This window comes from Amblyomma maculatum, chromosome 1 (assembly GCF_055883805.1).
Source record: "Amblyomma maculatum isolate TAMU_Amacu chromosome 1, ASM5588380v1, whole genome shotgun sequence".
In the NCBI taxonomy this organism is placed as follows: Eukaryota; Metazoa; Arthropoda; class Arachnida; order Ixodida; family Ixodidae; genus Amblyomma; species Amblyomma maculatum.
Genome location: NC_139344.1, coordinates 302671827 through 302684439, shown reverse-complemented (window position 1 = coordinate 302684439; position 12613 = coordinate 302671827). Strand labels below are relative to the sequence as shown.

The following is a 12613-nucleotide window of genomic DNA, read 5'->3' as shown; positions in this document are numbered from 1 at the left end:
TTCCGCACTTTTTTTTTATAAACTAAAGTCGCCTTTGAATCTTCTAGATTTTAACCCTGCAAAACTGTGTCTAGCTAGACCAGAGCTATCACTTTTTTTTTTTTGCGGCTGTGGGTTTCGCCAACATCACCTAGACTATACAAGGCCTGTGCAAGCTTATGTGACGTCATCAGTGAGCTCATACTGAAAGTCTGCTTCAACCTACGTGGTTGCGTTTTTATTCAACGCTGCTCTGGAGCTACCTCTTGAAATTTTGTGCTAGCGATGAAGAGGGTATACTTGTGTCACCTGTGTTTTAATATTGCCAGTCTTGAAGTATATGAGAAGTTTGACACAATCCACCTGGCATTTATTTCAATGGCAGAAATGAAGTTGCGAGGAAATTTTCACCTTCATTCAGAGTTACTTGCATAAACATTAAGACAGGCACAAAATTCATCTGAGAGCACATTTATTGTCAGATGGATTATGGATAGATAAAGCTAAGAATGGTAGGCAGAGATATTACTCAGAATGACGACCTTGACGACACTCCGTGTAGCTTGTGAATACGAGGCCGCTTTCACGAAGTGCTGGTCATAAAGCTGTAATGTAAATATAAAAAAGCTGCTTAAGCTGGAAGCAGCGATTGCCATGAGTATATCAACACAGTGAGCAGCTAACTCAGCTTTAAACCAGTCATTTACTTTAGGTTGCAATTTAGGTTGCAAAAAAATTTTGTTCTGCACTCAAAACAGGGCGAATGCTACTCAATTATTAGTAGCTGTGCTGTCCAAATTGTGTGCTCGATATAGGCATGCCTACGCTTTAATACACTGTGCTAAATAGTGGTGAATAGCAGCAAGAGTATTAGGAAGCAAACAAGAACGCTTTCTTACCACAGTGCACTTCATTGGTAATAAGTTTTTCCACGGCACAGCCTTTGCCCGCGCTACATTTTGAACAGAGTCCGACGAAAATTTGTACACTTGCTCTTTGGATCCATTGGCATAGTTAGAGCGACAGTTTAGTGCACAACATCCAGGCCTTGTAGATACCTTCCTCGGAAGCGCCTATGCAGCAGCGATTAGGAACACAGCAAACAAGGGCTGAAAACACGCACACTCAGGCCATTGTTCCAGATTGCCTTGCTTACGTACGCTTCCGCTCGGTACCGCCGATCTGTCCCCAGATCTCACTGTCGTGATGTAGGACTAGTGGAAAGGGGGACTTGCGCTGGCCTTCTCTTAGTCTAGGTGGTGTTGGTTTTGCGGACCCTGAAAATCACTTCGCGGGCCCCTATTTGAGAAACACTGACCTATGATATGCTTTTAGATATTACCATGTGATGAATTCCTTTTGGTGAAGTGGTGACCACAGGCCACTAACAGTGTTTTCAACGTTGTAGCTGAGGCTCACTTTTTTGAGTGAGGTTGTGTACATGTGTTTTGTTTTGAGTCATCGCGTATGTTTACAATCCTAACAATGCAAATATTTCTTAAAATATGCAATTTAAAATTAAAAGGTTTTGTAATGCCTTTTGCAAATAATTTTGGACCTGTGTTTGCCAAACTGTAGCTTTAGCTACTTATGCACCATAAAATGCACGAACAGAAGACCACCGACAGCATTTGTGTTGCAAAAATGTATTTGGGGATTATTTGGCAAAGTGAACATGGTCGAGAAAGTTTTGGAGAAAATAAACTGGTGCTATCTGCAATGTGATATAGAGGCAACATAAATAACTTTCATTCTTTCATCAGCGCAATCAGTATCTTGTCAACTGATTGCCAAGATTTCATCAGCTGATCTTCACATGTCCATCTTCACACGGGGCAGTGTTCGTCACCATGTGCTGCATAAAACATCCGTGTTGTATTCTTCTACCTTCCTGGAATGAAAAGACGCAGTGTTCACAGAAATTACTGTAAAAATAAAGCTGTTATGAGAAAGCTGGAGGTTGTTTAATATTGCTCTTCAGCTGGTATTGCAGTGAATAACTACACACATGATTATTCATGAAATGTCTGGGCATATGGCATACCCCTATATGGCACAGAAGTGCAGCAGTCTCCTTTTGTGAATGCACCTATGTATCAGACCCATTGATGACGGTCTTCAGTGATAATGGCATGTACCCATGGCGGGGAATAGGCCATGGTATATAGCAGGTACAAAAGGCTTATGGACCAGCAATTCGTTATTTTGATAATTAGGAGTCTTCAACTAAAAGTTCATGAAAAAAAGAAGAAAAGGCAGTGAATTCTCATTGTAGCAATCTACCTGGTGTGATTATATAGTTGTGAACAGAATTGCACACAGGTTGTAGGGTATATCCCTTGGCACTTGCCCCGAAGGAGAGGAGAATAAACACAAATAGCATGCTTGAGTAATCACCAGTTGAATGATCTGTCACTAACAGTATTCCATAAGGAACCCTGCTTTGGCCACTGTTCAAAGTGTTCATCGAAGACACTGCCCACATCGACATATCCATCAAATTGGTTGTACATATATACGGCGGATCTGGTACATATGATATAGGCGTGTCCAAAAATCTAAAATATAAATCGAGACAAAAATTAATTTTGGGATACTACTGTAAAACTCACGCCCTGAAACTCTGCCAGGTCTAATCCGACTAGCTGACGTAGCCCGTGTCCAAGGACTCCAGGCTGCCATCTTTGCAGATAAGTTGATGCCTATCTTGTACCTGTTGGATATTTATTAAAGTTTTACCGCCACCACATGCAGACGACTGTTCTATTATGCCGGGCACAGATGCAGACACGTTGACAAAGTAATGCAAAGCTTTCCTGTTAACATTATTGTTGTGGTTGCAATCAAATGAACTTAATATAAATTGTTTGAAGACAACGATAATTTTTTTCCCAAGAAAAAAAAATTTATTCATGCTATTACCAATGAAGGTCAGAACATTACAATTGTAGGCTCACAGAAAATACTGCGTCACGCTCAACAGCAATCTATACTGGGACTTGCCTGTTGCTGGCATATACAAAAATTTTCCATGGTATTTGATGTTATTTCATGTCAGTGAACCCTCCTGATGCACACTGAAAACAAATTGAATCATTTTTTCACATCAACCAATGCATTAAGACCACAGTAGAGGGTGGAGTAAACAATAAGATAATTTTGCCATCCTTTTATTGAGGATAAATAACATGCACCAAATGGGTAATTAAGGTGGAAATGTCTCCATAAAATATTCTAAGCCTTCGCATTGATTATGCGCATGTACAGCAGCATGCTGCAATGACCTCAGAGCTGGAAATGCATCACGTGTCTAGGCAAACATCACACAAAAGTGTGAAGCCGCAAAAAGAAAAAGCATGTGGGACCTTCCCACGCTTTGCCCGATGATGAATACATTCTGGAGAGGGGTGCCTGAGGGCACACCGCCCAGGAAGACAGGAAGATACGGTGGCTGTTTGGGAGAAGGGACATGACCATAAAACCATTACACTGATCCATTAGGAGTTGAGTTCTACAGATGCTGTTTTGATCTGCGGTGTGTGACATCAGACATGCCGTTTTTCTAGCAGACAGATTCCTTGTTTTACTACTGTTACACTATTGAAGTAAAAAAGGGAGTTCCTATGCCTCCTCACCCGTTCCCAAGGTCTGACTGTAGGAAGATTGCTTACCAATACTGTTTGATTGACTGGCTGATTGACCCGGAAAGATATGCCATGTTTTATTGGCCAGAATTCTGTAAGAGGGCTGGACTGATTGTTTAAAGGTTTCTTGTAAAGTAAAAAAAAAAAGGCAATACTGGCCCTGGACAAAAGGCTCATCAAGTCTATCATTACTATGAACTCCTTGCTTTTGACCGTTTGCTGTTAAGACCTTTGAAGTATGTAGACAAGTCTGCAGAAGTGCAATCAACCTGAACCCTCTAATACCAACACACCAGTGACCCTAGAAAATTGCTGAGGCGATATCGTGTCTTCAACAATCATAGAACACTGCACTCACCGAGCTTTCAAACGTCCGTAGTGCCCAGACTAGCATTGAAACTCACGTCAGCACTCTTTCCCTGAGGGTTGATGCCTTAGAAAATATTGTACACACAGGTCAAGCCAGCGGAAATACTTCAGAGCCAAGCTCGAACGATGAAATAACCAGGCTTTCATCGAAAATAAAAATCCTGAGAAGTGCGATGACGCAGAAAATCGCTTGCGCAGGTCGAACTTGATCTTTGGAGTGTAGGTTCAAAAGTCTGAGACAAGCATAACAATGCACAAAGCATTGCGATGGTCTCGTGAGTGCACCATGAATGTGAAAATTTGTGAATAATTTGTTTTCCTACTCATTTATTTCATTTATCACTGCTTTCATAAACCATTGCATTTTGTATAATGCACTGTTGCTGCTGCTGGTCCATGCATCGTTTTGGCATGCATGCAAAAGCTAACTAGGTTCTAGTGCAGTTGTACTAAGTAGCCTTGAGTTTTAAACTTTAGTAAGTTGTTAATGCATTGAGATAATAAAACTTTTTTACAAATTGGTGCTGCTCAAAATAACGTAAATATGACCTCACCCCTCAGTGGCACTGACTGCAGGCTTGGTGTTCACGGCAGCGGCTCCGCATCGTGTAGACTTGTGGCTGTGCCATGAAAGCTAGCAAACCAATGGAAGAAATAATTATTTCTGCAGCCATGAGATCTTGGGCTGTTTTCCGGCACATACAAGACAACAGTGTGCATAGTTGCACTCTGGCTACACCTTGCACACTGCAGTAAGAAAATCAAGACTGAACATTGCAGTGCTTTGTAAATAGCTGTAGCATGTTCAACAAGAACATTGAAAAAAGTAATATAAGAAGCGTTGTCGCTTACCATCCCGGGAGTTGTCATGACTGCTTTCATCATCATGCGTCTCCTGGGCACCGTGTCATTCAGGCACTTGCAGCCTCATTTTCATCTGAAAGGGAATAACCATGACACAGACCATTGGTAATTAACTGGCCAACATAATGTAAGATTTAATTGGGCAGCTGAAAGTTGTGCCAGGACACTAGAAAAGTGCCACGATACAGACACTGTTGCCTTCATTCAATGCAATGGTCCTTAAATAGGATCCTTTTTTAATTTTCAGGTGTTTTTATAACACAGTGAGCAAACCAGTTCAGCCTCTGCAACTTGTAAATGCACATAGGACTTCCAGTGCCGGAATGTTTTGTTCAACAGCATAAAATATTGGCGCACTTCATTTCACGTGCTGACACAGGGACGCAAGTTCATAAGCTCGGAGCAAAAAAAAATTGAAAAGATCTCTTGCAACATTTGGCTGTGGCACTGCATTCAGCATGTGCTGCTAATGGTGCCAGGCAATTGTCTGAGAAGACAAAGCAAATCATCTGGCAAACAATTTTCATTTATTGCTCCTGGTGGCTGCGCATTTACATGCACATGTAACAGCTACATGACGTGTATTATTGTGCAACTCGAGCCATGCTTAGAGAAAATGCAGAAATATGTATCTAATTCGCACAACATAATGTGGCTTTTTACTTTGCGCTGCTATTTCCCAGCAATCGACTAGGCGGTGTTCAGACGGGCGGGCCATACGTATCGTGGGAAAGCATCATCCATCACTCCTACTCGGAGCGCACGCGATCTGCAGGCGCCGAGGCTGCCATTCCGAGCTACTCGAAAGTGCCGTTTTTGTCACATATGGTAACTAATTGTTCCACTCAGACAATCCACTGTCCGGTCCACTCATCTAAACAGAGAAAGTAGTGGGTAGTGACTTACCAAAACCATTTTTTTTTCCTGCCGCTCGATGGCTTGCAAAGGCCTCTGCGAACGCCTTTATTGCACAGCGGAGCGAGCGCTCATTCGCCGTCGCCCTAAAAGTTGCTGCAGCTTTTTTGGACGGCGCCTTTGCCTTGCGCTGCACAGTGTAGAGGATGGCGGTAATCTCGAGCCACTTGCTGGTCGTCCACCGCACTGAAACGCTTGTGCATGGTTTTCTTGGCGCAGGCAAGGTCATTGCAGCATTTGATGACGCTATTCCTTTTTTTTCCTTCGGGATGCTTGGAAAAACTGTGAGAACGAGAGAACTATGTGGCCCGTTGCGCACATCAGCACTCGTAGCTAAAGTGAACTTTATCATAGCACTATCCGTCGGCTCGGCGTAGGCCCCCCTCCTCCTGTCTGCTGAATCTCGCGAGATCTCGGGAGATTACAGCAAGATGGATGTCTGGTGGCATACTTCTCCGGAGTAAGTCTCCAATGCCTGAACGTATCGGCAGTTTGCATGCATGCACAGTAGGCGTCGCATACGTCTACGTCTGTACGTCTCCGGTAAACGTCATGTCTCTGGCAAGCTAAATCTCTCGTGGCAATTCTGGACTCACCGGCCCACCAGTGGTGTCAGTCGATGCAGGGGCTCGAGATAAACCCGTTGATGGTAAACTCTTTACGATTCGAAGCAGGAATTCGGTAATACTGGGAGCCCAACCCAGAAAACCATATCATATTCAATGGACATTCAAAGAACATCCACCAATAGATATCCGATGTCCATATGATGTTTACAAAAGTTGATATTATGTTGACGTAACATCCATGGAATGTCCATTTTGACACTTGTGGACCCCCATATAATGCCCACAGCATGTCCACACACAATATTGATGAGACATTAAATGATATTGTGTGGATATTACTCTTTTTTTTTTGGTGCTGTGAGTTGTGCATTAGGAGTACCCTACTTTATAATAAGCGAGTAATTGCTCAATAATGTCCACCCAAGCACCATATGGCTTCACCTGGGTGGATATTATTGAGCAATTACTCGCTTATTATAAAGTAGGGTGAGTGGACATTACTGTGCCGCTACTACCATGCTGCAAATATACTTCTCTTCGGGAAAAATGCCCTAAATACATTTAGAGTGCACTAAGTAATTGATTTCATACTTTGCAGCGACTGCTGAAAATCACCAAGAAAAAGTATTGTTGTTGTACAGTCATGTTTATTTGGTCATTTATGTTTTATTTTTCCTCTGTGATAACAGGTCCTGGGTGCACACTGATGACCTGCAAATATACAAATGCACATATATAAATACATGAAAATAGTAATGGCAGCACATTTATCACAAACATGAAAAAAGTAGAATGGTGGGTATGATGCAAATGAAGCATGTTCATTGATGCAATCTGAGCTTGGAAAAATGAACTCAGCAGCAGTCGGAATGCACTGGCAGTATATTCTAAACAAGCACACTTGTGGAGACAGCACTCTATTCTTCACAAAATATTTTGAAAAGCCATGGCAAAAACTCATATTGTAAACACACTGCAAGAAATGATAATGACAGCCCTTTTAATATAAACAGGAAAAAAAAAGTGAAATGGTGGGTATCCTGGAAGGAAATTGTTCATTGGTGTAATTACACCAACAATATACACATACATACAACGTAAACATATGCTGGGCCTCGCAAACAGTGGATAGGATTTTGATGCAATCTTCCAGCGTTCCCGGGGCAGCATTCAGCTTAAATTAAAAGCAACATGTGTAAGAAAAAACATACAAGACCACCAGGATCTCAGCATGACAACTTAAATGAAAGGAAATTTCAAGGAATGAACACAAGAAAAATTTAGACGATGTTAAAAAATAATTAAATTCAGAAAACTGCAGCTGACTCCCAAACAAGAGCAAAAACATAGTAAATTTAAGGATAAGAACTTTAATAGCTAAGAAAACCCAAGCCTTTGAATGCCTGCTATATATTCGAGAGTAGCATTGAATGAGCGGCTCTTGGCAGTCTTTCACCATCACAAGACAATGCCGGAACTGCCTTCTAGAACTGCGCTAGGAAGCTGTCCACTTTACTAATAAGAGGTAATGTATATGGTAGGAGGCGGGACTGCCCTGCAAAGTGTTTTATTCAAGTTCAGGCTGTTCTAGACACTCAAAATCGCATCTGATTGCCTCTAGCTTGGCTGCCATCCGTATTTAACAAGTCCCACACGCATTGCTTTCTAGAGGCAAAGAAGCAGCACAGAGTATTTTGCGCACATGGACGGTTCAATCATCCCAGCTCGAACGTCGTGTATTTTTAGCGATGTGTGCCCCTAACCGAAATGATAACCGACTGGTAAAATCACCGCCACTAAAATTGCACAATACCAGAAACGAACCCTAACACTTTGTTTGCCAAACAGTAACACCAACACTCACCATTTTAGCTGTTCTCCCGCACAGTCGCCTGGTGCTTGGCCGAATTTGGGCGCGGGACTACGTGAAGCACACAACAAAAAGGCCGCCTTGCGAGAACAACACAAACACGCGAAAGAACAAGCGAACGAACACCACCAAAACAACGCAGCAAACTGAGGCGGCTGCCGCAGCAATGCTGGCGGTGGCGCTAGCGGCGCGGCCGGTGGCGATGACCGTGGCTACTAGGCTGCCAGCTGATAGAGTTCTGTTGTTGGTTCTCGTTTCGGAACTCTGGCGTTTGTGACTGCGCTCGTTTCGGAACTCTGGCATTTGGGACTGTGAACACAACGTGAGGAGTCGCTGCAAAGTTTGGTCTTCCGCACGTGTTGGCATGCATGAAAAAAAAAAAAAAATGTGCCAGTCGATAGCCTAAATAATTCCTTCAGAAAAAAAAAAAAGAGGACCAAACATTAAGTAAACATCTCTCCCCTGTATGAGACGACACATGCGCAATATGTTTGTGCTATAACTTCAAGTTAAATATACATCCACTCAAAACATTTAAGAACTTTACCCAGATTTCTATACACTGAAAGAACATCCACGAAATAATATCTTCAGAATATCCCCTAAATGATTATTTTCATCAAATAATCATCTCAATATCCACACAATATCGACAAGTGACATTGGACATTAGGACCATTTGTGGACATCCTCTGAATATTCATGGTTATCTGGGAAGTAGCGTGCGTCCGCTTGCGGCGAACGCTAGCAGTGCCCTGGAAGACAGTTGGAGGGCTTGTAATTCCTCCCTGACGATCGAGCTAATTAGGCCGCATAAAACGGCCACATCAGGAACGGCATCGAGGAAACAGCGGGCCCAAGCGTACCTACATCCAGATTGTCCTGCCGGGCTTGTTACAGGAGCGTCGCCTCCATGGTGGTTGCTTCAGTGAGAAATTTGGCAACAGTATGACTGCACACAAGAGCAGCAAAAAGCTCCCGCTTGATCCCGCGTGTGGGGTGGCAAAGCTTCTCGTCCGCCATTTAGGGAGTCAGCACGCTTAAAGAGGCGCGTCATGTCCTCCACAACACATGCGGACGCTTTCATTAGTCCGCTGGATACGGGAGTGAAGCGCAGCTTCAGCTTTCTCCCGGCGGTCTGTGTTGGGGAATGTAGCTAGATTTCGGCGAAATGTCTCCCAGATAGAAAGGTTGTTCTCGTGGTTCTCGTACAATATCCTAGCAGTGTCCTCGAGTGCAAAACACCTTACGGTCCTTGCTCCAGCCGTTGTAGCAAGCGAACCGCTCGAAGGTGCCCAGCTAGCCTTCCGCAACTTTGTACACGTCGTAGAGAAAAGAAGGCGGTGTTCACGGTGCGTGGTAGAGGTTGGGCGCCGGGGACCTACTATCTGTGGCCATTTCTGGTGGGACCGTCGGTCGAGGCTGCATCATCCTCGTCGGGGTGGCAAGAGGCTCGAATTCAAGTGACTGACCGCGGAGGCTTGGGCGCTGATGGACCAGTGCGAGATCTGTTTTTATCTCGTAGGCGTACGCAGGTCGGAAAGCATACCCAGCACGGCTCCACCAAATGTATAACTTAACAAGCGTTGAAGTGCCGGCTAGTTGGTAATACATTTTGGAATAACAGCACGAAGGACGAGGACGAAGATCAGAAGGACACAAACACAGCACTGACTGACAACTGATTTTATTTTCAGAAGTAGGCAAGTATATATACATGGCTTGAAGCGTGATGCAATGCGCATGCCGAAACCAAAGCCAATTATCTCTTTTTACGCATTGCCAAGAACGCAAGCTCTTTGTCCGATAACACAAGGGAAGGAGTGCTAATGCATCTGTCCCCAAGCCTGTACTGAGGAACTAGTCTACGAGATTCCTCTGTCATGTGGGAAAGTTTATGTAGGGCAAACGGGCCGATGCCTCAATGAAAGATTAAGAGAACATAAAAAGGATGTGGAAAATTCCAAGGACCGTAACCTGCCTCTTCACTGCCTCACATGCACTAAAGAACGTAAAACAGAATGCAAACCCCTTTTCAATAAACGCAATATAGACCGCACCACAAGAGAAATTATTGAAGCCGAAAGAATTTTTTTAGCTTGGAGACCGATGCATTAGCACTCCTTCCCTTGTGTTATCAGACAAAGAGCTTGCGTTCTTGGCAATGTGTAAAAAGAGATAATTGGCTTTGGTTTCGGCATGCGCATTGCATCTGTTGCTTTTTCTGTCATGCTCCAAGCCATGTATATATACTTGCCAACTTCTGGAAATAAAATCAGTCGTCAGTCAGCTCTGTGTTTGTGTCCTTCTGATCTTCGTCCTCATCCTTCGCGCCGTTAATCCAAAATGTATAACTGTTGTTACTGAAGATGTACTGCAGCGGCTGAATGAGGGCACCGAGAGCCGAACAAGGGCACCAGAAACTGGCCTACACTTCAGCGTTCTCTACTACTGATTGCACTTTCCTCTTGTACCTCTAATACACGCGTCAATATATTAAATGTGAAATGTCAAACATTGTCCACAAAAGCATAGTAGAGTAATAAAACCTATATTACTGTGCATAAAAATGTGTATTAGTAATTATTTTTTCCTAATATGATAGAACTGCAGAACCATTTGCCATATGATGTGAAGCAGTGACGTGCAATAACTTCAATCGCATGAGATGTTTTTCCTGGAATGGTGTGTAGAACTGTTTTCTTGAATGTATTTTTGTAATGTGACTTGTACTGTAATATTTGTTCGCTCCTTGCAACAACCCTCAGTACAGCTTTAACAGTATTAATTTATTTTGCTCTTTAATATTTTCAAGCAGCGTACTCACTTGCATATTGTTCAATTCACACCGCCAGTGACGGCTGAGTGATGGATTTCGATTTTTTTCCCCTGCGCGAGTTGCACCCAGCCGGTCGGTGCAGTGAACGAGACATGCTCAATCTTTGCTAAATTTGCAACCACTCCGACGAGTGGCACGGATCTCCTTTTTGCACTGCAAATTATGTGCCTAACTGAATCGCACGCAAGTGTGTACCAAAGCCACAAAATGCTAACCGTGTACATGCAAAGCATACATCAAATACAATAAAGTATTACGCACAGCCTCTTGGCATGCTACAGGCTGTCCAGCTAAGTTTAGCCAAGGGTTAAAAAAATAAAACATTTGAGGTAGGCCAGAAAAACCACTTGTATATCGACTAATAAAATCAGATAATTTTTCAAATTTACTAACTACTGCCTTTAGACAATAAATGTGATCTGCAAAGTTGGAAGAGCACCTTCTGAAGCCCCCACTCCACTTATTTCCGATAAAGAAAGGCTCACATGCATCTTTTATTGCGATAGCAATGCTGCTCCAGGTTTCGAGCCGTCTCATATCCCCGGCGGATGCCACGCTTGACCTTGAACAGCCGAAAAGGCGGTGTGTCATTGCCTAGCAACCGCTTCCGCCGAGCTCCACCAGATGGCAGCACGGTCGGTGCGTCGCGCGCTGCAGCAGTGCCGCTGCCGCGCCGAACATATGGTTCGCCGTTGCTTCGGCCTCGCCGCGACTGCTTTGGCAAATACTCCGAAAGGACTATCAAGCATGCAATCATCACAACTGCAGGCATACCTACGCAAGATATTGACAAAGATTCGGCAAGAACGCACCAAGTCAAGAACATCTTCACGATCTCCACACCGAGTCAGGACAACGCACTGAAGTACGTGCAAGTTAAGAAAATCCAGATCGAAGACAAAGAAATCAACATGTCCTCGTACATCGCCCCACCTGATCGTGCGGTGCAGGGCATAATATACAGAGCCTACGAGAACGAATCTCCGCGAGAAATGATCGCTGAACTGAGGAAACGAAACCCGAACGTACCCATAGTTCAAGCCAGAAACATGGGTAAAACATCGAAATCAATTTTAATCCATTTTGACTCAGAAGAATTACCCGAAAGCATCATTTACTTCGGAATACTGTTCCCAGTGATTCCGTTTGTACCCAAAGTCGAAGCATGTACTAACTGCAGAAGGGTCGGACACCGTAGAGACGTATGCCCGGAGCCCTGGAAGAATATCTGCCCCTACTGCGGAGAACCGCATTCGATGGAAACAAAATGCACCCCGGTCTGCATCATCTGCGGCGGAAAACATCAAACCGGAGATCGCGAGTGTAAGAAAAGATTCGAAAGGAATCCAAGACATTATTGGAACAGGAAAGAAAGGCAATCCAGATCCACTGCCAAGAGCGACACGAAGTCACCGAGGGACCGTTCAGATTCGTTCCCACCTCTGGACCGAAACGGATCAACTAGCCACAGAGGCCGCAGCAACAGCAGCAGCAGCAGCCACCGCGAAAGGACGCCTAGCCCGGGGGCAAGCATCCTCAAACAGGTGAGCTGGGCAAATACGGC

The 12613-nt window shown here is 43.9% G+C and overlaps 1 long non-coding RNA gene across 1 annotated transcript; it reads right to left on the bottom strand.

The window, feature by feature from the left end:
* Window positions 1–1284: 1284 nt before the first annotated feature.
* Window positions 1285–5205, bottom strand: LOC146206952 (uncharacterized). The gene is made up of 3 exons (XR_014703300.1): window positions 4845–5205; window positions 4547–4626; window positions 1285–1870 (listed from the first exon to the last, which is right to left on the bottom strand). It is a non-coding gene; the product is annotated as an uncharacterized LOC146206952 (long non-coding RNA).
* Window positions 5206–12613: the final 7408 nt, after the last annotated feature.